The sequence below is a fragment of the Triturus cristatus genome, chromosome 7 (assembly GCF_964204655.1).
Source record: "Triturus cristatus chromosome 7, aTriCri1.1, whole genome shotgun sequence".
Classification (NCBI taxonomy): domain Eukaryota; kingdom Metazoa; phylum Chordata; class Amphibia; order Caudata; family Salamandridae; genus Triturus; species Triturus cristatus.
The window spans coordinates 987,458,500-987,483,412 of NC_140590.1; the positions used below are offsets into that span (position 1 = coordinate 987,458,500).

Here is a 24,913-nt window from a genome sequence, read left to right on the forward strand (position 1 = left end):
TGTGCAATCGTCTACTTTATTGAGTCCAAGGTACGGTGTGCAACAGGATAGAATGCGGGTCTTCTGCAGGAGGGGGTGGAAGCGATGTGGGATCCCGTCGGTTGAGGTCGTCGTCACCGAAGGTCTTCTGCTGTCCAAGTCGCCGACGTTGGTCCCAGGAAGGGGGAAGGACGGACACCTCGGAGGGCAGTGAGACAAAAACACAGAAGGAGCCGTTAGACCTGCGGACAGTCTATGTTGCTGCCGTAACCTTCACCGGGGAGTGATAAAGAGGAGGGGGTGTGAGGAGAAGAGACAAGGAGAAAGAGGGACAAGTCGAGGAAAGATGGGTGTTCGGAAAGGGGGTTGAGTGGGATACTATGTACAAAGCGTGGGGTGCTGTACAATGGATACTGAGAGATCCTACTAGTGTGCAGGGGTGCTAACAGGAGAGAGACTATATACATCTATGTACAAAGAACCCAAGATACACACGGGTGCTTTAGAGTGCTATACTGGAAGAAAACTGGTACTCACGGGCTCCGCCGTAACTCTCATCCGAGTTACGGCCGCTCTTCAGCCTCCTCCGGGGGACTCCACCAGTCTTCCGACCACTCTTCTGGTTCGCCGCTCTCGTCCTCTCCTTTCGTCGTATCTCCTGCCGGACTCTCCTTCCACGATCCTTCGACCACCTCTGCTTCCTGTCTTCCGGCTTTTCTGTCCCCGGCGGGGAACGGGTAGGAGGGACTTCCGGGAATCAGGGGTTGTCCTTCCGGTGGGTCGCTGTTCGGGATTGGCTCCTGTAAGAGAAAGAGGGGCGGGGTTCCTGGGGTCACCGAGGCTGTGGATGAAAGCTTGGATGGACTGTCCGAACAGGGAGGATTGAGCGGAAAGGATTCTCTGGACAGGGTAAGGAAGGGGGGCCCGACCCGAGGTAGGGGGTCTCCGTTACATTCCCTTTCCCTAGCTGTCTTTCTTGTATCCGGTGTGGATAGGGGATAGCGAGAGAGGAAGTCCGCGTTACCCTGTTCTGTGCCTTTTCGGTGTACTGTTTTGAAGCGGTATGGTTGGAGGGCCAGGAACCACCGCAGGACACGGTCATTGTGGCCCTTGTTCCGGGCCATCCACTCAAGGGGGGCGTGGTCGGTGAAGATGGTAAAGTCACGTCCTTCTAGGTAGTAACGGAGACTGTCCACTGCCCATTTAATCGCCAAAGCTTCTTTCTCCACGACGGCATAATTCCGTTCTCGAGGAAACAGTTTCCTGCTGAGGTACAGGATGGGTCTTTCGTTCCCCTCGTGGTCCCTCTGTGACAGTACTGCCCCTAAACCCTGTTCTGAAGCATCTGTCTGAAGGAGGAAGGGTTGTGTGTAATCCGGACTAACTAGTACGGGATCGGAGGTCAAGGCATTCTTCAGATCGTTAAATGCATGCCACAATAGGGGAGTCGGGTTTTTCAGAATGGCCTCTGTTTTCGTGGCTTTCTTCAATAGGTCAGTGAGCGGGGCGGCCCTTTGGGAAAAATTGGGCACAAACCTGCGATAGTAACCAAGGAGGCCCAGAAAGGCCCTCAAGTCTTTTCTGGTCTGGGGGAAGGGGAGGGAATGGATGGCTTCTGTTTTGCTGCTCTGGGGCCGTATGAGGCCCTCACCCAGGAGGTATCCCAGATATTTAACGGTTTGGGCTGCCAGGGTGGTTTTGGCGGGATTAATCGTGAACCCATAGGAGCCCAAAGAGGAAATGACGTTATGGAGATGCTCCAAGTGTTGTGACCAGGTGTCGCTGTAGATAACTATATCGTCGAGGTAGGCCCCTGCATACTGAGTGTGGGGACGTAAGATATGATTCATGGCCCGTTGGAATGTGGCGGGCGCGCCATGGAGGCCAAAGGGGAGGACGAGGAACTGATATAAACCTTCAGGGGTCGAAAATGCCGTTTTCTTTCGGTCTTCTTTTCTGAGGGGTATCTGCCAGTACCCCTTACAAAGGTCCAGAGTGGATATGTACTGGGCTTTCCCTATACGCTCTACCATCTCGTCTACTCGGGGTAACGGGTATGTGTCAAAGGTTGATATCTTATTGACCTCCCGGAAGTCAATACAAAATCTAACAGACCCATCAGGTTTGGGTACAAGCACTATTGGGGAATTCCAGTCACTTACAGAGGGTTCTATAATGCCCAGTTTTAACATTTGTTCGACTTCCTGGTGTATGATCGCTCTACGGGCTTCAGGGACCCTATAAGGCCTTTGTCGGACCACTTTCCCCGGACTCGTCTGTATGGCGTGCTCAGTAATGGAGGTGTGACCAGGCAAAGAGGAAAACACCTGTTGTAAAGGGGAGAGACGATGTTGGAGGGCTACACTCAGGGACGGAGGTAGGGCGGGGTCTATGCAAGGGGAGAAAGAAAGGGGTTCCAGACCCACAGAGCCGGTCAGGACGGGACGAGGACCTTCCCATTTTTTTAGTAGGTTGACGTGGTAAATCTGGGTGGTACCCCGTGTGGGGTCTAGTTGTATTTCGTAGGTGACAGGGGTTATTTGTCGGAGTATGGTGTAGGGACCTTGCCATTGTCCAAGGAGCTTTTGATCGGAAGAGGGCATCATTAAGAGAACTAGGTCTCCCACTGAGAAGACCCGGTGTTTTGTGCCTCTGTCATACTGACCCTTCTGTTTCTCTTGTGCCTGTGTAAGATTCTGATGTACTATGTCCCTTATTAGAGACAAGTGGTTTTTGAGGTTCTCCATATATTCCGGGAGGGGGCGGGTGCGATCTGGTTCTGCCTCCCAGGCTTCCTGAGCCATATCTAATAGAGAACGAGGGGGCCGGCCATACAACAGTTCGTAGGGCGAATATCCTGTGCTGCTCTGCGTCTTGCAACGTATCGCAAATAAGGCAAGGGGTAACATCTCCTCCCACCTCTTCGCCTCCAGCCCTAATAGTTTCTTTAGGGTTTGTTTTATGGTGGCATTGTATCGTTCCACTAACCCATCGGTTTGTGGATGATACGCCGAGGTGCGTATCTGTTTAATCCCTAGTTGGGAGCAGACCTGTTTCATAAGGGAGGAGACGAAGGGAGTGCCTTGATCCGTCAGGATCTCCCGGGGAAATCCTACCCTTGAGAACACAGTGATGAGAGCTTTCGCAACGTTTTGGGTGGTGGGTTGTCGTAGGGGAAGGGCTTCGGGAAAGCGGGTGGCGTAATCCACGATAACTAGGGCGTATCGGCAACCACTTCGGGAAGGTAGCAAGGGCCCTATGATGTCCATGCCTACCCTGCTGAAAGGGACGTCAATGAGGGGCAGGGGTTGTAGGGGTACCCTTGGAGGTTGGTATCTACTGTGTTTCTGACAGACCGGACACTCTCTGCAGTATGTTTTGATGGCTTGGTGTACCCCTGGCCAATAGAACCTGTCTAAGATCGCTTGGCTGGTTTTCTCGTCTCCGAAATGTCCCCCCAGAAGGTGGCTGTGGGCCAGAAAGAGTACCTTCTCCCGAAAGGGACCGGGTATGAGTAATTGTGGTTTTTGGTGGGTCCCTCCCTTCCGATATAGCAACCCATGTTTCTTAAAGAAGTAGGGACCTACTATAAGAGGATCCTCGTGGTCTACTGCCTTGGCCCATGCTTCCTGCAGCACCGGATCCTCTCGCTGGGCTGCCCTGAATTCTCTGTCGGTCTGCCACGGGTGTTCTTCGAGGGTTACTGGGAAGACACCGGTGTATTCACGTCTCTCCTTCTTTTTCTGGGCTTTGGGTTTCGGTGGCTTGGGATCAGTCCTAGGGGAAACAGGTCCTTGAGGGAACGGGGCTTCTCCCCACCAACGAGTCAGGGAATCAGTGGTTTCTTGCAGAAGTCCTGGTAGTCCCATATAGTCGCTTCCTAGAATAGCCTGTTCCGGTAGAGTGGGGACAAGACCAACAGAGAGGGTGGTTCCAGGATCTTTGGGGTGTTGGACCCGAACTTGAGTAGTGGGGTACTGTTTTGTGTCTCCATGGACACATTGAATGGCGACCGTACCTGACGTCGGCCCCACAGGTTGAGGCAAGAGCTGGGGCCGGAGAACGCTCTGACGACACCCCGAGTCAGCCAAGGCCATAAGTGGTTGCCCATCAAAGCTTACCGGGCAGCGGAACGACGGAGGTGACGTGCCTGGGACCGAACACACATAATTCCTGGCGAGTCCCACCTCCATCGGTTCCTCCTTCTGGGGGCACAACCGAGCAATATGACCAAAACCCCCGCAATGGTAACACTGGGGTCCGGGATTATTAGGTCGGGGAGGTACGGGGTATGGGAGCAGGGGGATTGGTTCCGGTCGCCTTTGGAAAGACGGACGGGGAGGTCGGAGGTTTGTGGAGGGATGTGGTTTGGGGGGCGGATCTTCCTTACTTCGTTGGATCTCTTGTGCCCGACTATAGGCACTCGCAATTTCCACCGCAGTGTCTAGGGTAAGGTGGGCGTGTTGTCGTACCCACCTTTGGGTGCCGGGCAACAAGGACATCAGAAATTGTTCTAGGTAGATTTTTTGTAACACGTCGTCCATGGTGGAGGATTCTGGTCTCAACCACCTATTAGCCAGGTCCTTAATCCTAAAGGATAGAGCTCTCGGGGTTTCCTGGGGTCCTTCCTTGATTTGCCGTAGTTTCCTGCGATAAGTTTCATCGTCGATACCCAACCGTTCAAGGATGCATTTCTTTATGTCCCCATACGGTGTGGTACCCTGTACGTTCGCCTGTTGGTACGCCGCCTGTAATTCGCCGGTCAATAAGGGACCCAGGTAATGACCCCAGCGGTCGGCAGGCCATGCTGCAGCCTGTGCCAATCTCTCAAAATTGGTAAAGAAAAAATCGGGATCCTCCCCGGGCACGTATTTTTGCAGCACCACTGAGGGTAGGGAGGTGGTTGGTCTCTGGTGCTCCAACACAGTGGTCAGTTTTCCCATAGCCTGTTCATGGGTGGTCCCCTGACCCTTTAACACATCGTGTAGTTGGCCGCGATCTTCCTCGGCCGTCTTCAAGAACCGCTCCATCATTATCCCCATCTGCTCCTGATTCTCCGCCATTTTCTTTATTACGGCCTCCATGCTTCCAGCTGATCCCACTTCTGACACCACCTGTGATCTTTGGGATTTGGCGGGCTGGAAAAGCAGGCAAGGAGGCCGTATATAGTGTGCAATAGTCTACTTTATTGAGTCCAAGGTACGGTGTGCAACAGGATAGAATGCGGGTCTTCTGCAGGAGGGGGTGGAAGCGATGTGGGATCCCGTCGGTTGAGGTCGTCGTCACCGAAGGTCTTCTGCTGTCCAAGTCGCCGACGTTGGTCCCAGGAAGGGGGAAGGACGGACACCTCGGAGGGCAGTGAGACAAAAACACAGAAGGAGCCGTTAGACCTGCGGACAGTCTATGTTGCTGCCGTAACCTTCACCGGGGAGTGATAAAGAGGAGGGGGTGTGAGGAGAAGGGACAAGGAGAAAGAGGGACAAGTCGAGGAAAGATGGGTGTTCGGAAAGGGGGTTGAGTGGGATACTATGTACAAAGCGTGGGGTGCTGTACAATGGATACTGAGAGATCCTACTAGTGTGCAGGGGTGCTAACAGGAGAGAGACTATATACATCTATGTACAAAGAACCCAAGATACACACGGGTGCTTTAGAGTGCTATACTGGAAGAAAACTGGTACTCACGGGCTCCGCCGTAACTCTCATCCGAGTTACGGCCGCTCTTCAGCCTCCTCCGGGGGACTCCACCAGTCTTCCGACCACTCTTCTGGTTCGCCGCTCTCGTCCTCTCCTTTCGTCGTATCTCCTGCCGGACTCTCCTTCCACGATCCTTCGACCACCTCTGCTTCCTGTCTTCCGGCTTTTCTGTCCCCGGCGGGGAACGGGTAGGAGGGACTTCCGGGAATCAGGGGTTGTCCTTCCGGTGGGTCGCTGTTCGGGATTGGCTCCTGTAAGAGAAAGAGGGGCGGGGTTCCTGGGGTCACCGAGGCTGTGGATGAAAGCTTGGATGGACTGTCCGAACAGGGAGGATTGAGCGGAAAGGATTCTCTGGACAGGGTAAGGAAGGGGGGCCCGACCCGAGGTAGGGGGTCTCCGTTACATAGGGAAAACAAAACAAGTGGTGGAAGAAGAAGTCGCTGAAAAGACAAAGCAAGTTGAGACAGAGTCTGAAGAGAGTGAAAATGAAATACCTGAAGGTCGAGTTCTAAGAAAGAGAGCTTGGAGGAATGAAAAGAATGACAAAGGGAGCAAAGTGAAAAGAGTTGCAAGAGATGATGTTTGGCCCAATAAAATAAGAAAACTGAGATACCGACTGACACAAGTGAATTCACCGAGAGCTGAACAGGTGAATGAAGTGACAAGTCAAGAAAAATCAAAAGAAGACGAATTAACTGAAGACAAAGAGAGTAGAAGAACAAGGAAACCTAACCAGAAGTATAAGTCACCAGAATGGACGTACGTGGCTCTGCCTGAAAAGGGAGAAGAGGCAGATAGTCAAGGAGATCCAGAGGAGACTGTACTGAAAGTGGTTGAGGATGAAATAGAATCGGAAATCCTGAGAGTTCTCTTGTCCGACATTGGAGAAGAAGAAACGGAAGTTCAGGAAAATCCATATTTGGATGACGAAAGGAGAGTGAAGAACGATGAGATGCCAAACTGAATAAGTTAAGAAAACTATTGATGAAGAAAACAAGATACTGAATCAAAAGATAGAAACTGGTAGAACCAAATAGGTGTTAGAACCTTAGGTTAGAAAAACTAGTTGTGAAGTAAAAGAGGCTAAGTTAAAAGACACGGTCCATTTTAACAAAGATGGCTAACATAGAAAGTAGTAAAGGTAGATGCACATTCATGAAAAGATGGTGTAAAATGTGTTGTTGTTGTACAGGATTATTAATGCTTTTATGGAGCATCCTTCCTCTTGTCATTTCCTTTAAGGCCACTATAGATACATTAGAAGGACATAGTGAGAACAAAACTAATATAGGGAAAATTGCAAAGGTAGTTCCAACTAGAATAGATAAAAATTATTTGCATAAAGACAGGTCTATAACAGATTTTTCTAATAATGTGTTTTCAAAATTATTGTATGAATATGTAAAGACAATGGACGTACGGGACTGCTACGTATGTATGCAGTTACCTGCATCTGTTTCTGAGGGAGTGATTTATCATCAACTTCCAGCAACGTATGGAATAACATGTAGTGTAATAGCTAGTTTATTTTATGAGACAGGGAAATTAGAATATTATTTTTCAGATGTAGATAACATTTTTGCGCAAGTGCCTTCTTATAATAAATTGAACAAAGTAAAACCTGCTAAGGTATTAGGTGAATTCTTCTTAGAAACTAAGGAACTAACATTAGAGTATATTTTTAGAAACAATCTAACATGCAGTTTGAAGAAGGAGGAAAAGACATTCCTAGACATGGTTGAGGAAAGAAGATTGAAAATGCAAAGAAAAGCAGCAGAAGGGAAAGTGGAGAAAACAATCTGGAATATAGAGAAAGAAAAACATTTGAAAGGAGAAGCTAGTCCAACTATAGCTTTAGATTGGCCTCAGAAAGGGAAATTTTGCATTCGAAGGAATCAAACTGTGTATGATAATTATTTCCTAGGTAATAGTGAGTGCCATGATACATATCGAATCATGGGTAGATGGGGATTTAAAGGAGCAAGAGATACAGTCTTTCCTGGATTATATTTTATTTGTGGGAACAGGGCATATTATCGTTTGCCAGACCATTGGTATGGCACATGTTACGTAGGCCTGGTCTTTCCGAAAATCTTTCATATGGATAGAGGAGAAGATGGTATACATAGCTTAAGTAATCATTTAGCTAGAACTAAGAGAGAATCTTGGGCAGAAATTGTAGGTGATATTTTTCAGGCATTGATACCAGCAGTGGGAATAACTCTGAATGCAAACAAAATTAGAAAATTGTCAACAGTAGTGGATCGCTTGTCAACAAGCACCGCTGGAGGATTTTTATTGGTTAGCACCCAAATGGTTGCCATGCGTGCTATGGTAATGCAAAATCGACTTGCCCTTGATATTTTATTGGCAAAAGAGGGTGGAGTCTGTGGAATGTTGAAAGTTCAACATTGTTGTACTTACATTCCTGACGAAAGCAAAGATCTGAAAACTTATATTAAGAATATTACTGAATTGCATGATGAACTTGCACCACTGGAGGTTGAAGGTGTTTGGGAAAGAATTGGAAAGAAAATAGCTGCTATTAAGAATTTCTTAGTAAAAATAGGTAGTACTCTTATAGATAAAATATTGTTTCCATTAACATGTGTAATCAGCATAATTTTAGTGATAAGATTATGTTGTATGTGCTGTAGAAACAAGAAAAATAAGAAAAGAATAAAAAGTGAAAATTCACAAAGAAAAGATAAGAAACAAGAAAGAGAAATTGAGGAAATAGAATTGGAGGAGTGGAAGGAGAGTATGTACGAATCAGTAAAAAGAAAAGACGTAGGTGAAACTGAATTATGATTAAGAGCAAGAAAACATTTTAAAGATTCCGTAAGACAGACCAAAATTTTGGGTGGTGTGGTGATAAAATCACCAAAGGGGGGATTGCTGGAGCGGGTTATGCAAAAATTTGTATACCCACCCCATTTTGCATGTTGTTTTATTAATTAAAATTAATCAATTAATTATAATCAAACTAATGGATTGGAGTGATGTGGAAAATATTTACCAACCTGACTAATGTATGAATTATACGTGGGATTTGCATCTGCATGGCTTAATTAATACGTGAACTAAATTTCGTACGCATACTAATCATAGACAATTAGAATATTGCATGATATATGTCGCTTTTGTGCTGTTTTTGTGATTCGTGCTTTATTTAGTAAGTATAAACCGCACTGAGTGTTGCTTTGGCTAGATAAATACAAACACATATGGGTATTAGCGAGGGAATAACATTTAATTAGTCATTTTGATGTATTAATTACGATTTTGTGTTGATTTGCTTAAGTTGACCATTTTGGCCTATTGAAAGATAGCTGCCTTTGGTGCCTAACCCGACTGCCAACGCTGAACAAGGCTTGGGTGAAGTGCGCCTGCGCTGACAACAGATACACAGTGGCCTGGACCTGACCCCAGATGAACATGTACCTTTCAAGGACAGCCTGGGACGTCGTCCAAATATTCTGAGCAAAGACTGTGGTGTGAACCGGAACTGACAAGGGTCATAACCCAAAAGACACTTTGGTGAGAACTTAAAAGGATGACCCCTGATTGTCCAATCAGCGAACTCGGATGTCTAAAACTTTGATACATTTGATATTGATTTTACTATAAATTATGGTAGAATAGAGAGGTAGTAGGCGGGTTCATTTCTGGCCTTTCTCGATTTCCTGAAGTCATGCTGACAGAGAGGACGGTGACACTGCAGGACAGCTGTTAGCCTGAATCTTTGACGGACTGAATTAATGCCCCAACTCCTGATGAACTGAGCCTACTAAAATTGATGGGCATAGATTTGCGAGACTGCCAGATCTGACAAACAGGACGACTTTAGCCAGAATAGGTAAATATGAATGGCAACTTGATCAAATTAATGATTTAATTTGCAATATTAATATAAATTTGGATTTGAACATCTACAGAAATGAGTTGGGTTGTTTATTCATTGAAATGTGTTAATGAAAAGGTTAATTAGAGAATTAGAAATTCACTTAAACCAGCAACTAGCTGATCCGTCCCGTTTTATGAGAGGAATACCAAAGGTGAAATTCAGGGCCTAATGAGTATCAGAAGGTTGTGTAGATTTGATGCTCATTAAGGTAGATTGTGGTAATTTTTCCCATCTCTCATTTCCAGCGCTTGGAAGGATAATCGCCTCCCACACGGACTGATAGTGAGTGAATGTTGGTGTTATGGGCCCCACCAGCGAATGTATGGATAGTGTGTGTATGTGAGATCTTTGGTCCGTGACGGTAGAGAGGGATTTTGCAATCCGCGCTGGAGCAGTTTTTCTGGTAGCAGTATGATGGTTGTTATTGTTTTGGTTTAGTGATTATTGCTTGTACATTGCTTATTGATTTTGGTTATTGATTGGTATTGATTTATGTACTAACACTCTATGTTGAGTTGCGTCGAGTTTAATGTTGTTTGCACGGCTTCTGGGATGTAGGAAGTCGGAAGTTTGTAACGGTTCCGTAGTAGAGCAGAGGTAAGCGTTGCTCTCGGGAAAGACAGAATTGTTGTTGCCCTGTAGGTACACAGGGGAAACGTGTGACAATTGAAGTTGCACGGCGCATTGTATGGGTTCGATTCGGTAGCATCGTCGTGTGTTGCCATTAGAGACATTTATAGTGTGAGAAAAGTGTGTATGATAGCGAAGGTTACCTGTGAAATTCTGGTCTTAGGTACCAGGGATCCAACTGGCATTCCGATAACGCTTATCACTGGAAAGGTAATAGGTACTCTCTGAGCTTGTTAGAAGGACAAAGCAGAGGTAAGCGCTGCTTTGTTAAAGTATGTCATAATTCTGTAGTAGAACAGACTGTTCGCTGTTCTCGGGAAAGACAGGATTCTGTGTGAATGTACTACTTTTTCTTGTGTGAAAGAGTATGAATGCAAAGGCATTTGGGTTGATTGCGAAACTCTAGGTTTATTTCTCAGGAGCATTGGGTCTCCAACTATGTGTCTTAAATGCTAGAGAAACAATTAGCAAATGCTTGTTAGAAGGGTGAAGTAGAAGGATGTGCTACTTTATCAACGGAAGTAATGATTCCGTAGTAGGGCAGAGGTAAGCGCTGTTCTCGGGAAAGACGGAATTCTCGTGAGAAAGGTCTTTTTGCTGTTCTTTGGTTAGCGATGCGGACAATGGAGATGTTTCTATGTTGTTACTAACAGAAGTGTAGAAATTGAAACAAAAACTTATTGAGCGGATTTGTAAAGGAGGGGTAGACAGAAGCAGGAGTAGGAGCTGCCGCAGCGGCTGCTGACGTCAAAACGACCGTGCTGAGATTGGACAGTCGGTCGGAACTGTGAATCACCCCAGATTGGTGCTTTAGTGAACGCCGCGCTAGGATTGGAGGAAACAGGGTGACGTAGACGCTCTTTATTGGTGCGTTAGTGTGAGTCGCGCTAGGATTTGAGGACTGTGACAGTGACCTGGAAGCTTTGAATTGGTGCGTTGGTGTGAAGTTGCGCTGTGATTGGATAGATTAGCGGTACAGCTGTAAAGAGGGACTAGCGTTGCGCGAAAGACAAGAAAATGTATTACGACCCACCAGAGAAAGAAAAGAAAACCTGGTTAGGGAGAATCAAGAAGTGATTTAAGAAGGACAAACCAGTTAAGACTAGGGAAGGACAGTTACTTCCTCCATCGAAAACCCCTGCATCCTTTATGATTGCGAAATATGGGTACTTGTATTTGGTTAGATAGCTGGGTGAGATACACCAAGGACAACGGAGTATTAGCTTTTCCAGAGCATGGTTCATTTAATTTGGCTGTTTTAAGAAATTTGAGGGAAAGGATGATGCATTTGGAACCAAGACCTAGACCGACACAGTTTGAGGCTTTGACGGAATGGGAAGACGAAATGCATGAACGAGAAAGACAAAGAAGTGGTAGAGGATATAGGTACTGGTTTGGAAGACCATATGGACACGAAACGCATAGCGATCGAATGAAAAGATGGCGAGATGCGAGTATGACTGAGGGTGTGTTCCCTGTAAGAACTGTAGGAGAGAATGAAGGTCGAAAGTGTGCAGAAAAGACGCATAATTTGGAGTCGAGAGGGTATGGAGCAAATGAGTCTGAGGATGATGTTCTTGATGATATGTTCTATAAAAATTCACCACCGTATCGACCAGAACCAGAAATGGTAAGTCCAAGTGCCCCAATGAGGGAAACGATGCGAATTATAAAATCGGAACCAGAATCCCTAAGTTTAAGTAAAAACAGTGTTACCAGGGAAGTAGAAAAGAGATCGGAAGGAAGAACAGATGGAGAAAATTCTGCAGAATTAGCAAAAACAACCCTGGAATTAACTGAGAAAATAAGAGAATTGACTAAGAATCTAGAAGCACTAACTGTTCCAGTAACGATAGGTCCAGTAATGCCTATTTTTGACAAACAGAAGGACAGTGAGCATTGTTTGACAGTCCCTTACAGAAGTAATAAACCCATAGAACAACCAAGAGTGAGTCAGAATGAAAATCCATGGAGGCAGACTATGAGTGTAATGGAACCAAATTTTACAAATAATCCATTTGTTGATCAGAATTGTGCAGAGAGAAGTATGACAATGATAGAGACAGTGTCAGAAACACAAAAAGATTTTGGACACGGAAGTATAGAAAAACCAGTAGGACCCTCAACAGACGAGTTAAATGAATGGTTAAGAAGCTTGCAGAGGAAAAACAAGGAATCCCAATCAATTGATGTGGCCAAGTTACGAATGGTATTGGAATAATTGATTGTAGGGACTATCCCGACAGAAGAATTGAAAACCTATCAGGATGAAGAACTATTATTTTTGTGCAAAAGTGTGACCTGGAGAGCGAAAAACTTGCATGAAAGGTTAGAAGAAGTAGCTAATGAAATGGGTATTGATATTGAAAAGGTAAAAGCCTTACAGAAACCATATTGAGTAGAATTTACTGAAAAGGAAATTGAGAATATGAACACCACAGGACGAATAGGTCAAATTAAGGACATAATTATTTTGCTGAGAAAATGGGGAGCCGTGGATAAATGGAGAAGCAGGTGGTATAGAAAACGAGATGATGCCTAAGATAAGACATTTTCAGCCTTTCCTGTAAGAGAAAATGAGAAGGTAGTGACAGAATGCCCTATGAGAGAGATTCCAGGAGGAGGATATGTACATGTCCCATGGACGAGACAGGACATTTTGTCTTTTACGAATGATTTCCCTCGACTACGCAAAAAGCCCGTCGAGTGGTACAGGCAGATAGACAGATTTGTGAAATTGTCTAAAGTACTATGGATCGATTTGAATAGTCTATTTGACATAATTGTACCAGCAGATCTATGGTCAGAGTATACGCTAATGATAAATTGGCCAACCAAGGAATATCCTAGGGATCCTAAAACAGGAGCACCAGACCCCGAGGTAATGAAGAAATATGAGCAGGTTATGGTTTTCTGAAAAATAAAGTACCCCCTAAAGAGACAGACTGGGTAAAAATTGATCGAACACACCAGGAAAGTGAAGAGTCAGTGCATGCATACTACGAGAGGCTAATACAAGCTTTTAAGCAGTTTAGCGGAGATGAGAATCTGAGTGAAAAGGATTTAAGCCATTTTGTATACAGATTTGTATATGGTCTACGACCAGAAATTGGTGAGATGATTAAACAGCATACGGTAGATTGGCAAAACAAGAAAATAGATGAAGTATTATTGAGACATGCTAAATACTTCAGTGATGAAATTGAAGCAAAACAGCGGAAGTTAAAGGAGAAGGCAATGTGGGCACAGGTAAAGGTAGCGGAGAGACAGGAAGCACAATTGGTGGAACAAGCAGGGACAAAGCCAAAATTTAGTAATGGGAAGTACAAAGGGAATATTGAAGAAGCTAAAAAGAAGTTCCCGTGTCATAATTGCGGCAGGATAGGGCATTGGAAATCTGAGTGTAAGTTTCCCCCGAGTACTAATAATGAAAATCCATCATTGAACCCACAGGTGCAGCATGAGGTGAGTGGTCAACTGCAGCAACAGCAGCAAGTTGTTCCCCCACAGAATCAGGTGCCAAAACCGCCTTTTCCACAGAGCATAAACACACAGAAGTATAGTAGTGAATCGGGATTCTACAATGAAGAACAGGTAAATAAGCTGCCACGCGCTAGCGCTGTCTTGCAGTATTGGCTGCAACGCGATGAGAGTGACGCAGAAGAGAGCTATTGACGGTGCCGAAGGGAGGATAAAGAGTGCGTACTTGGCGCAACTCTAGAAGTAGACCAGACAGGACCTTTTGTAGATGGGAGGGTTAATGATGAAAATATTACTTTCCTAGTGGATACTGGTGCTACTCGATCAACTGTTAGAATCTTCATCTCTCGGATGAAACGATCCAAGTAGTTGGTGTGTCCAACAGACAAATTAAGACATATCTTACAGAACCAGTGAAAGTCAGCATAGGGAAATTTTCAGAAATGCACCGCTTTGTGGTGTGTGACTCCAGTCCTCTGAATTTATTAGGTAGGGACCTGTTGTACAAAATGAATTGCACTATATTTTGTACTCCGGATGGAATAGCTTTTGAAACACCAGATGATGATGTATTGTATAAGATGACCCTAGCTAACAGAGAAAGTGAAGTTACAGAAACATATGCGGTATTCAACCCTGATGAATTACCTAAAGAATTGAGACAATCTGTAAAGGCAGAGGTTTGGGATTTCACTGGAGAAGATGTAGGACTAATGAGAAATGTAGATCCAGTTAAAATAACTGTAAAAGAAGGAGTAACATATCCAAATGTTCCACAGTACAGATTGACACCTGAAATAATTGAAGGTGTAACTCCTGTGATAGAGAAAATGATCAGGCAAGGAATCTTGAGAGAAATAATGAGTAGTCCATGTAATTCACCGATAATGGGACTGAAAAAGCCTAATGGGAAATTCAGGATAGTGCAAGATCTGAGAAAGGTGAATAAAATTGTGGTATCATGTTGTCCCATTGTACCAAATCCATCAGCGATTTTATATCAGATTCCCCATGATGCAGAATGGTACACAGTAATTGATCTGTGTCATGCTTTCTTTTCCATCCCATTGCACCATGACAGTCAGCAAATTTTTGCATTTCGGTTTGGTGAGCGTATTTTGGCATGGTGCCGAATCCTACAGGGGTATACAGAAAGCCCCTCAATATTCAATCAGTTATTAAAGAAGTCTTTGGAGAGTCTAGAAATGCCCGAAAGCTCTGTATTGGTCCAGTATATTGATGACCTTTTGGTAGCGTCAAAAACACGTGAAGCCTGTGAGGTAGATACAATAGCCTTGCTGAATCATTTGGCAGATAGAGGACTTAAAGTGTCACCAGCAAAATTACAGTTTTGCAAGAAGGAAGTACAGTATCTGGGACACAACATTGAGAAAGGACTAAGGAAAATAACCATAGACAGAATTAGAATAATAAAAGGAATGAGAGCTCCCATGACTCAAAGAAAAGTGAGAATGTTTTTGGGAATGGTTGGGTACTGTCGTCAGTGGATAGGTAACTTTTCCTTGATCGTAAAGCCTTTGGTGCGATTAACGAGAAGTGATGTAAAAGATCCCCTTGAACTAAACAAAGAAGAATTAGCAGCATTTAGACAATTGAGAGATGGTTTGTGTGAAGCACCTGCATTAGGTATGCCTGACTATGAAAAAGAATTTGAGTTGTATTGCAGTGAGAGGAATGGATGTGCACTTTCTGTGTTGACCCAGAAACATGGAAAAATGAGAAGACCAATTGCATATTTTTCATCAATGCTAGATCCAGTAGCTGTAGGTTTACCTGGATGTTTGAAAGCGGTGGCTGCAACATGTCGAAGTTTGGAGCAGAGTGAAGGAATTGTGATGGGATATCCATTGAAAGTGTTTGTACCCCATGATGTAGCAATTCTGTTGACAAGGAGTCGTACTCAGTATATGACACATAGTCGGCTGACTAAGTATGAAAAGGTCATATTGGGTGCCAGTAATGTGAGTCTTGCGAGATGTGTGAATGTGAATCCTGCAACTTTGTTGCCTGATGCTGAAATTGTGGAAGTAAGAGATGAAGTAGATAATGATTGTCTGGATGTACTTGATTTTTGTACAAAACCACGACCAGACATAAAAGATGTACCTTTGCCAGAAAGTGATTTTGTGATGTTCGTTGATGGGTCATGTTTGAGAACAGATGAAGGAGTGCTGAGTGCAGCGTATGCAGTATCGACAGTCGCAGCAGTAATAGAAGCATCATATTTGAAAGGAGTGAAATCAGCCCAGGTAGCAGAACGTGTGGCTTTGACTAGAGCATGCAAGATTGGAAAAAGTGTGAGAGTGACTGTGATAACTGACAGCCAGTATGGCTTTGGAGTCGTCCACGATTTCGGCCAACTATGGCTACAAAGAGGTTTCCTGACCTCGAGTGGAACTCCCATTAAGAATGCAGAAGTGGTTGGAAAATTGCTCGAGGCAATACAGCTGCCTAAACAATTGGCTGTTGTAAAATGTGCTGCACATAGTCAAGGTGGTGATTATATTGCCACCGGGAACAGGTACGCCAACGACATGGCACAGTATTGTGCGCGAAATCAGAATTCGGTCAATCGGGCTAAGGAAAAAGAAATGTCTTCTTGCTCATTGATGTTCACTAACATTGTGGGAACTTGGGAAGAGGTAAGACAATTGCAGGATGAGGCAGGAGATGAGGAAATGAGACAGTGGGTAAAAGCAGGATGTGGCCCAAGGGAAAAGGATCATGTGTGGGTCTATCGAGATGGAAGACCAGTTATGCCTGATAGCATGATATCTACCATGGCACGGATGTATCATGGCCAGGGACATATTGGGAGAGATGCCATGATCAGGTCATTTAAGCAGACCTGGTACAATGCAAAATTCAGACTTGTAGCAGAAAGTCTTTGTCAGAGATGCTTAATATGTCAGCAATACAATCCTGGAAGGAAGACAGTAGTGAGTCTGGGAACAATAGGTCGGGAAGGAGGGCCTGTCACCAGAATGCAAGTAGATTTCATTGAGATGCCTCCCTGTAACAGACTGAGGTATGTTTTGGTTGTGGTCTGCCTATTCTCCAGGTGGGTGGAAGCATTCCCAACAAGAAGAAATGATGGGTTGACCGTAGCTAAGCTACTGCTGAGAGAGTTCATCCCGAGGTTCGGGTTCCCAGTGACAACTGAGTAAGACCGAGAAGGACATTTCCATAATGAGATTGTAGGATTAATTTGTGAAGCATTGAATGTACAACAAAAACTACATTGTGCCTACCGACCAGAGGCTTCTGGTGTGGTTGAACAGATGAATGGTACTATCAAAAATAGAATAGGGAAAATGTGTTTGGCCACAGGTATGAAATGGCCTGATGTCTTGCCTCTAGTACTCATGACAATAAGGTCAATTCCAGACCGAACTACAGGATTGAGTCCTCATGAAATAATCATGGGACGTGCTATGAGACATGTGTTTATACCAGTCAACAAGCTGATGACAATAACTGATGACATGGTGTTGGAATACTGTAAAGGCCTGGCTGATGCAGTTCATTCTGTGTTTCATCAGGTTGGACCAGATGCCACCACACTTGAAAAGAAGCAAGCCCATGATCTGAGCCCAGGTGATTGGGTAAGGATAAAGGTCCACAGAAGAAGAAATTGTCTGGTTCCAAGATGGGGAAAACCACGACAAGTCATTCTGACCACGACCACAGCTGTGAAGTGTGCTGGACTGAAGAACTGGATCCATGCCAGTCATACATTGAGAATTCCGAATCCGGTGGACAGCACAGGAAAAGAATACTTTGATGAATCAGAATCAAGTACTGACGAAGGGTCAAAGACACGAGGATACTCTGAAAGGGGGGAAACAGAACCAAGTTCAGCTTTAGTCCCCAGAAGTAGCTCTCTGAGAAGAAGATTACAGATTTCTGAATCCGGCGAATCTGGAAACGAGCAAGAAGCGCAGGGTTCTAAGAAAGAACACAGAAAGAAAAGAGGGAAGAGTACTGAAGACACAATAAGAGAAAATAGTGAAAAGGAAGTACCAGATGAGAGACTGAGAGAAATTCCACCTGAAGTAACAAATTTAAGTGAACAAGGGACAGGTACAGAGAGAGAGGGACAGATTTCTGTGGAAGACCCCCGAAGAGGTGTAGGAAACTGCAACATCCAGTTAGGTGAAGGGACAAGTAGCCAGCAGGAAGATTGCGTGTCGGAGATCCGAGGAGGGACAGAAGTAGGGTGTGATCTTTGGGATTTGGCGGGCTGGAAAAGCAGGCAAGGAGGCCGTATATAGTGTGCAATCGTCTACTTTATTGAGTCCAAGGTACGGTGTGCAACAGGATAGAATGCGGGTCTTCTGCAGGAGGGGGTGGAAGCGATGTGGGATCCCGTCGGTTGAGGTCGTCGTCACCGAAGGTCTTCTGCTGTCCAAGTCGCCGACGTTGGTCCCAGGAAGGGGGAAGGACGGACACCTCGGAGGGCAGTGAGACAAAAACACAGAAGGAGCCGTTAGACCTGCGGACAGTCTATGTTGCTGCCGTAACCTTCACCGGGGAGTGATAAAGAGGAGGGGGTGTGAGGAGAAGAGACAAGGAGAAAGAGGGACAAGTCGAGGAAAGATGGGTGTTCGGAAAGGGGGTTGAGTGGGATACTATGTACAAAGCGTGGGGTGCTGTACAATGGATACTGAGAGATCCTACTAGTGTGCAGGGGTGCTAACAGGAGAGAGACTATATACATCTATGTACAAAGAACCCAAGATACACACGGGTGCTTTAGAGTGCTATACTGGAAGAAAACTGGTACTCACGGGCTCCGCCGTAACTCTCATCCGAGTTACGGCCGCTCTTCAGCCTCCTCCGGGGGACTCCACCAGTCTTCCGACCACTCTTCTGGTTCGCCGCTCTCGTCCTCTCCTTTCGTCGTATCTCCTGCCGGACTCTCCTTCCACGATCCTTCGACCACCTCTGCTTCCTGTCTTCCGGCTTTTCTGTCCCCGGCGGGGAACGGGTAGGAGGGACTTCCGGGAATCAGGGGTTGTCCTTCCGGTGGGTCGCTGTTCGGGATTGGCTCCTGTAAGAGAAAGAGGGGCGGGGTTCCTGGGGTCACCGAGGCTGTGGATGAAAGCTTGGATGGACTGTCCGAACAGGGAGGATTGAGCGGAAAGGATTCTCTGGACAGGGTAAGGAAGGGGGGCCCGACCCGAGGTAGGGGGTCTCCGTTACATTCCCTTTCCCTAGCTGTCTTTCTTGTATCCGGTGTGGATAGGGGATAGCGAGAGAGGAAGTCCGCGTTACCCTGTTCTGTGCCTTTTCGGTGTACTGTTTTGAAGCGGTATGGTTGGAGGGCCAGGAACCACCGCAGGACACGGTCATTGTGGCCCTTGTTCCGGGCCATCCACTCAAGGGGGGCGTGGTCGGTGAAGATGGTAAAGTCACGTCCTTCTAGGTAGTAACGGAGACTGTCCACTGCCCATTTAATCGCCAAAGCTTCTTTCTCCACGACGGCATAATTCCGTTCTCGAGGAAACAGTTTCCTGCTGAGGTACAGGATGGGTCTTTCGTTCCCCTCGTGGTCCCTCTGTGACAGTACTGCCCCTAAACCCTGTTCTGAAGCATCTGTCTGAAGGAGGAAGGGTTGTGTGTAATCCGGACTAACTAGTACGGGATCGGAGGTCAAGGCATTCTTCAGATCGTTAAATGCATGCCACAATAGGGGAGTCGGGTTTTTCAGAATGGCCTCTGTTTTCGTGGCTTTCTTCAATAGGTCAGTGAGCGGGGCGGCCCTTTGGGAAAAATTGGGCACAAACCTGCGATAGTAACCAAGGAGGCCCAGAAAGGCCCTCAAGTCTTTTCTGGTCTGGGGGAAGGGGAGGGAATGGATGGCTTCTGTTTTGCTGCTCTGGGGCCGTATGAGGCCCTCACCCAGGAGGTATCCCAGATATTTAACGGTTTGGGCTGCCAGGGTGGTTTTGGCGGGATTAATCGTGAACCCATAGGAGCCCAAAGAGGAAATGACGTTATGGAGATGCTCCAAGTGTTGTGACCAGGTGTCGCTGTAGATAACTATATCGTCGAGGTAGGCCCCTGCATACTGAGTGTGGGGACGTAAGATATGATTCATGGCCCGTTGGAATGTGGCGGGCGCGCCATGGAGGCCAAAGGGGAGGACGAGGAACTGATATAAACCTTCAGGGGTCGAAAATGCCGTTTTCTTTCGGTCTTCTTTTCTGAGGGGTATCTGCCAGTACCCCTTACAAAGGTCCAGAGTGGATATGTACTGGGCTTTCCCTATACGCTCTACCATCTCGTCTACTCGGGGTAACGGGTATGTGTCAAAGGTTGATATCTTATTGACCTCCCGGAAGTCAATACAAAATCTAACAGACCCATCAGGTTTGGGTACAAGCACTATTGGGGAATTCCAGTCACTTACAGAGGGTTCTATAATGCCCAGTTTTAACATTTGTTCGACTTCCTGGTGTATGATCGCTCTACGGGCTTCAGGGACCCTATAAGGCCTTTGTCGGACCACTTTCCCCGGACTCGTCTGTATGGCGTGCTCAGTAATGGAGGTGTGACCAGGCAAAGAGGAAAACACCTGTTGTAAAGGGGAGAGACGATGTTGGAGGGCTACACTCAGGGACGGAGGTAGGGCGGGGTCTATGCAAGGGGAGAAAGAAAGGGGTTCCAGACCCACAGAGCCGGTCAGGACGGGACGAGGACCTTCCCATTTTTTTAGTAGGTTGACGTGGTAAATCTGGGTGGTACCCCGTGTGGGGTCTAGTTGTATTTCGTAGGTGACAGGGGTTATTTGTCGGAGTATGGTGTAGGGACCTTGCCATTGTCCAAGGAGCTTTTGATCGGAAGAGGGCATCATTAAGAGAACTAGGTCTCCCACTGAGAAGACCCGGTGTTTTGTGCCTCTGTCATACTGACCCTTCTGTTTCTCTTGTGCCTGTGTAAGATTCTGATGTACTATGTCCCTTATTAGAGACAAGTGGTTTTTGAGGTTCTCCATATATTCCGGGAGGGGGCGGGTGCGATCTGGTTCTGCCTCCCAGGCTTCCTGAGCCATATCTAATAGAGAACGAGGGGGCCGGCCATACAACAGTTCGTAGGGCGAATATCCTGTGCTGCTCTGCGTCTTGCAACGTATCGCAAATAAGGCAAGGGGTAACATCTCCTCCCACCTCTTCGCCTCCAGCCCTAATAGTTTCTTTAGGGTTTGTTTTATGGTGGCATTGTATCGTTCCACTAACCCATCGGTTTGTGGATGATACGCCGAGGTGCGTATCTGTTTAATCCCTAGTTGGGAGCAGACCTGTTTCATAAGGGAGGAGACGAAGGGAGTGCCTTGATCCGTCAGGATCTCCCGGGGAAATCCTACCCTTGAGAACACAGTGATGAGAGCTTTCGCAACGTTTTGGGTGGTGGGTTGTCGTAGGGGAAGGGCTTCGGGAAAGCGGGTGGCGTAATCCACGATAACTAGGGCGTATCGGCAACCACTTCGGGAAGGTAGCAAGGGCCCTATGATGTCCATGCCTACCCTGCTGAAAGGGACGTCAATGAGGGGCAGGGGTTGTAGGGGTACCCTTGGAGGTTGGTATCTACTGTGTTTCTGACAGACCGGACACTCTCTGCAGTATGTTTTGATGGCTTGGTGTACCCCTGGCCAATAGAACCTGTCTAAGATCGCTTGGCTGGTTTTCTCGTCTCCGAAATGTCCCCCCAGAAGGTGGCTGTGGGCCAGAAAGAGTACCTTCTCCCGAAAGGGACCGGGTATGAGTAATTGTGGTTTTTGGTGGGTCCCTCCCTTCCGATATAGCAACCCATGTTTCTTAAAGAAGTAGGGACCTACTATAAGAGGATCCTCGTGGTCTACTGCCTTGGCCCATGCTTCCTGCAGCACCGGATCCTCTCGCTGGGCTGCCCTGAATTCTCTGTCGGTCTGCCACGGGTGTTCTTCGAGGGTTACTGGGAAGACACCGGTGTATTCACGTCTCTCCTTCTTTTTCTGGGCTTTGGGTTTCGGTGGCTTGGGATCAGTCCTAGGGGAAACAGGTCCTTGAGGGAACGGGGCTTCTCCCCACCAACGAGTCAGGGAATCAGTGGTTTCTTGCAGAAGTCCTGGTAGTCCCATATAGTCGCTTCCTAGAATAGCCTGTTCCGGTAGAGTGGGGACAAGACCAACAGAGAGGGTGGTTCCAGGATCTTTGGGGTGTTGGACCCGAACTTGAGTAGTGGGGTACTGTTTTGTGTCTCCATGGACACATTGAATGGCGACCGTACCTGACGTCGGCCCCACAGGTTGAGGCAAGAGCTGGGGCCGGAGAACGCTCTGACGACACCCCGAGTCAGCCAAGGCCATAAGTGGTTGCCCATCAAAGCTTACCGGGCAGCGGAACGACGGAGGTGACGTGCCTGGGACCGAACACACATAATTCCTGGCGAGTCCCACCTCCATCGGTTCCTCCTTCTGGGGGCACAACCGAGCAATATGACCAAAACCCCCGCAATGGTAACACTGGGGTCCGGGATTATTAGGTCGGGGAGGTACGGGGTATGGGAGCAGGGGGATTGGTTCCGGTCGCCTTTGGAAAGACGGACGGGGAGGTCGGAGGTTTGTGGAGGGATGTGGTTTGGGGGGCGGATCTTCCTTACTTCGTTGGATCTCTTGTGCCCGACTATAGGCACTCGCAATTTCCACCGCAGTGTCTAGGGTAAGGTGGGCGTGTTGTCGTACCCACCTTTGGGTGCCGGGCAACAAGGACATCAGAAATTGTTCTAGGTAGATTTTTTGTAACACGTCGTCCATGGTGGAGGATTCTGGTCTCAACCACCTATTAGCCAGGTCCTTAATCCTAAAGGATAGAGCTCTCGGGGTTTCCTGGGGTCCTTCCTTGATTTGCCGTAGTTTCCTGCGATAAGTTTCATCGTCGATACCCAACCGTTCAAGGATGCATTTCTTTATGTCCCCATACGGTGTGGTACCCTGTACGTTCGCCTGTTGGTACGCCGCCTGTAATTCGCCGGTCAATAAGGGACCCAGGTAATGACCCCAGCGGTCGGCAGGCCATGCTGCAGCCTGTGCCAATCTCTCAAAATTGGTAAAGAAAAAATCGGGATCCTCCCCGGGCACGTATTTTTGCAGCACCACTGAGGGTAGGGAGGTGGTTGGTCTCTGGTGCTCCAACACAGTGGTCAGTTTTCCCATAGCCTGTTCATGGGTGGTCCCCTGACCCTTTAACACATCGTGTAGTTGGCCGCGATCTTCCTCGGCCGTCTTCAAGAACCGCTCCATCATTATCCCCATCTGCTCCTGATTCTCCGCCATTTTCTTTATTACGGCCTCCATGCTTCCAGCTGATCCCACTTCTGACACCACCTGTGATCTTTGGGATTTGGCGGGCTGGAAAAGCAGGCAAGGAGGCCGTATATAGTGTGCAATAGTCTACTTTATTGAGTCCAAGGTACGGTGTGCAACAGGATAGAATGCGGGTCTTCTGCAGGAGGGGGTGGAAGCGATGTGGGATCCCGTCGGTTGAGGTCGTCGTCACCGAAGGTCTTCTGCTGTCCAAGTCGCCGACGTTGGTCCCAGGAAGGGGGAAGGACGGACACCTCGGAGGGCAGTGAGACAAAAACACAGAAGGAGCCGTTAGACCTGCGGACAGTCTATGTTGCTGCCGTAACCTTCACCGGGGAGTGATAAAGAGGAGGGGGTGTGAGGAGAAGGGACAAGGAGAAAGAGGGACAAGTCGAGGAAAGATGGGTGTTCGGAAAGGGGGTTGAGTGGGATACTATGTACAAAGCGTGGGGTGCTGTACAATGGATACTGAGAGATCCTACTAGTGTGCAGGGGTGCTAACAGGAGAGAGACTATATACATCTATGTACAAAGAACCCAAGATACACACGGGTGCTTTAGAGTGCTATACTGGAAGAAAACTGGTACTCACGGGCTCCGCCGTAACTCTCATCCGAGTTACGGCCGCTCTTCAGCCTCCTCCGGGGGACTCCACCAGTCTTCCGACCACTCTTCTGGTTCGCCGCTCTCGTCCTCTCCTTTCGTCGTATCTCCTGCCGGACTCTCCTTCCACGATCCTTCGACCACCTCTGCTTCCTGTCTTCCGGCTTTTCTGTCCCCGGCGGGGAACGGGTAGGAGGGACTTCCGGGAATCAGGGGTTGTCCTTCCGGTGGGTCGCTGTTCGGGATTGGCTCCTGTAAGAGAAAGAGGGGCGGGGTTCCTGGGGTCACCGAGGCTGTGGATGAAAGCTTGGATGGACTGTCCGAACAGGGAGGATTGAGCGGAAAGGATTCTCTGGACAGGGTAAGGAAGGGGGGCCCGACCCGAGGTAGGGGGTCTCCGTTACATAGGGAAAACAAAACAAGTGGTGGAAGAAGAAGTCGCTGAAAAGACAAAGCAAGTTGAGACAGAGTCTGAAGAGAGTGAAAATGAAATACCTGAAGGTCGAGTTCTAAGAAAGAGAGCTTGGAGGAATGAAAAGAATGACAAAGGGAGCAAAGTGAAAAGAGTTGCAAGAGATGATGTTTGGCCCAATAAAATAAGAAAACTGAGATACCGACTGACACAAGTGAATTCACCGGGAGCTGAACAGGTGAATGAAGTGACAAGTCAAGAAAAATCAAAAGAAGACGAATTAACTGAAGACAAAGAGAGTAGAAGAACAAGGAAACCTAACCAGAAGTATAAGTCACCAGAATGGACGTACGTGGCTCTGCCTGAAAAGGGAGAAGAGGCAGATAGTCAAGGAGATCCAGAGGAGACTGTACTGAAAGTGGTTGAGGATGAAATAGAATCGGAAATCCTGAGAGTTCTCTTGTCCGACATTGGAGAAGAAGAAACGGAAGTTCAGGAAAATCCATATTTGGATGACGAAAGGAGAGTGAAGAACGATGAGATGCCAAACTGAATAAGTTAAGAAAACTATTGATGAAGAAAACAAGATACTGAATCAAAAGATAGAAACTGGTAGAACCAAATAGGTGTTAGAACCTTAGGTTAGAAAAACTAGTTGTGAAGTAAAAGAGGCTAAGTTAAAAGACACGGTCCATTTTAACAAAGATGGCTAACATAGAAAGTAGTAAAGGTAGATGCACATTCATGAAAAGATGGTGTAAAATGTGTTGTTGTTGTACAGGATTATTAATGCTTTTATGGAGCATCCTTCCTCTTGTCATTTCCTTTAAGGCCACTA

The 24,913-nt window shown here is 47.0% G+C and overlaps 1 long non-coding RNA gene across 2 annotated transcripts; it reads right to left on the reverse strand.

The window, feature by feature from the left end:
- Positions 1-133: 133 nt before the first annotated feature.
- Positions 134-23,932, reverse strand: LOC146810969 (uncharacterized). 2 transcript variants are annotated; one of them, XR_014965759.1, is made up of 4 exons: positions 23,653-23,932; positions 18,004-18,767; positions 5,665-5,927; positions 134-779 (listed from the first exon to the last, which is right to left on the reverse strand). It is a non-coding gene; the product is annotated as an uncharacterized LOC146810969 (long non-coding RNA). The 2 variants fall into 2 exon arrangements; XR_014965760.1 differs by lacking the exons at positions 134-779; positions 23,653-23,932 and adding an exon at positions 23,152-23,272 and having other exon boundaries at positions 5,486-5,927.
- Positions 23,933-24,913: the final 981 nt, after the last annotated feature.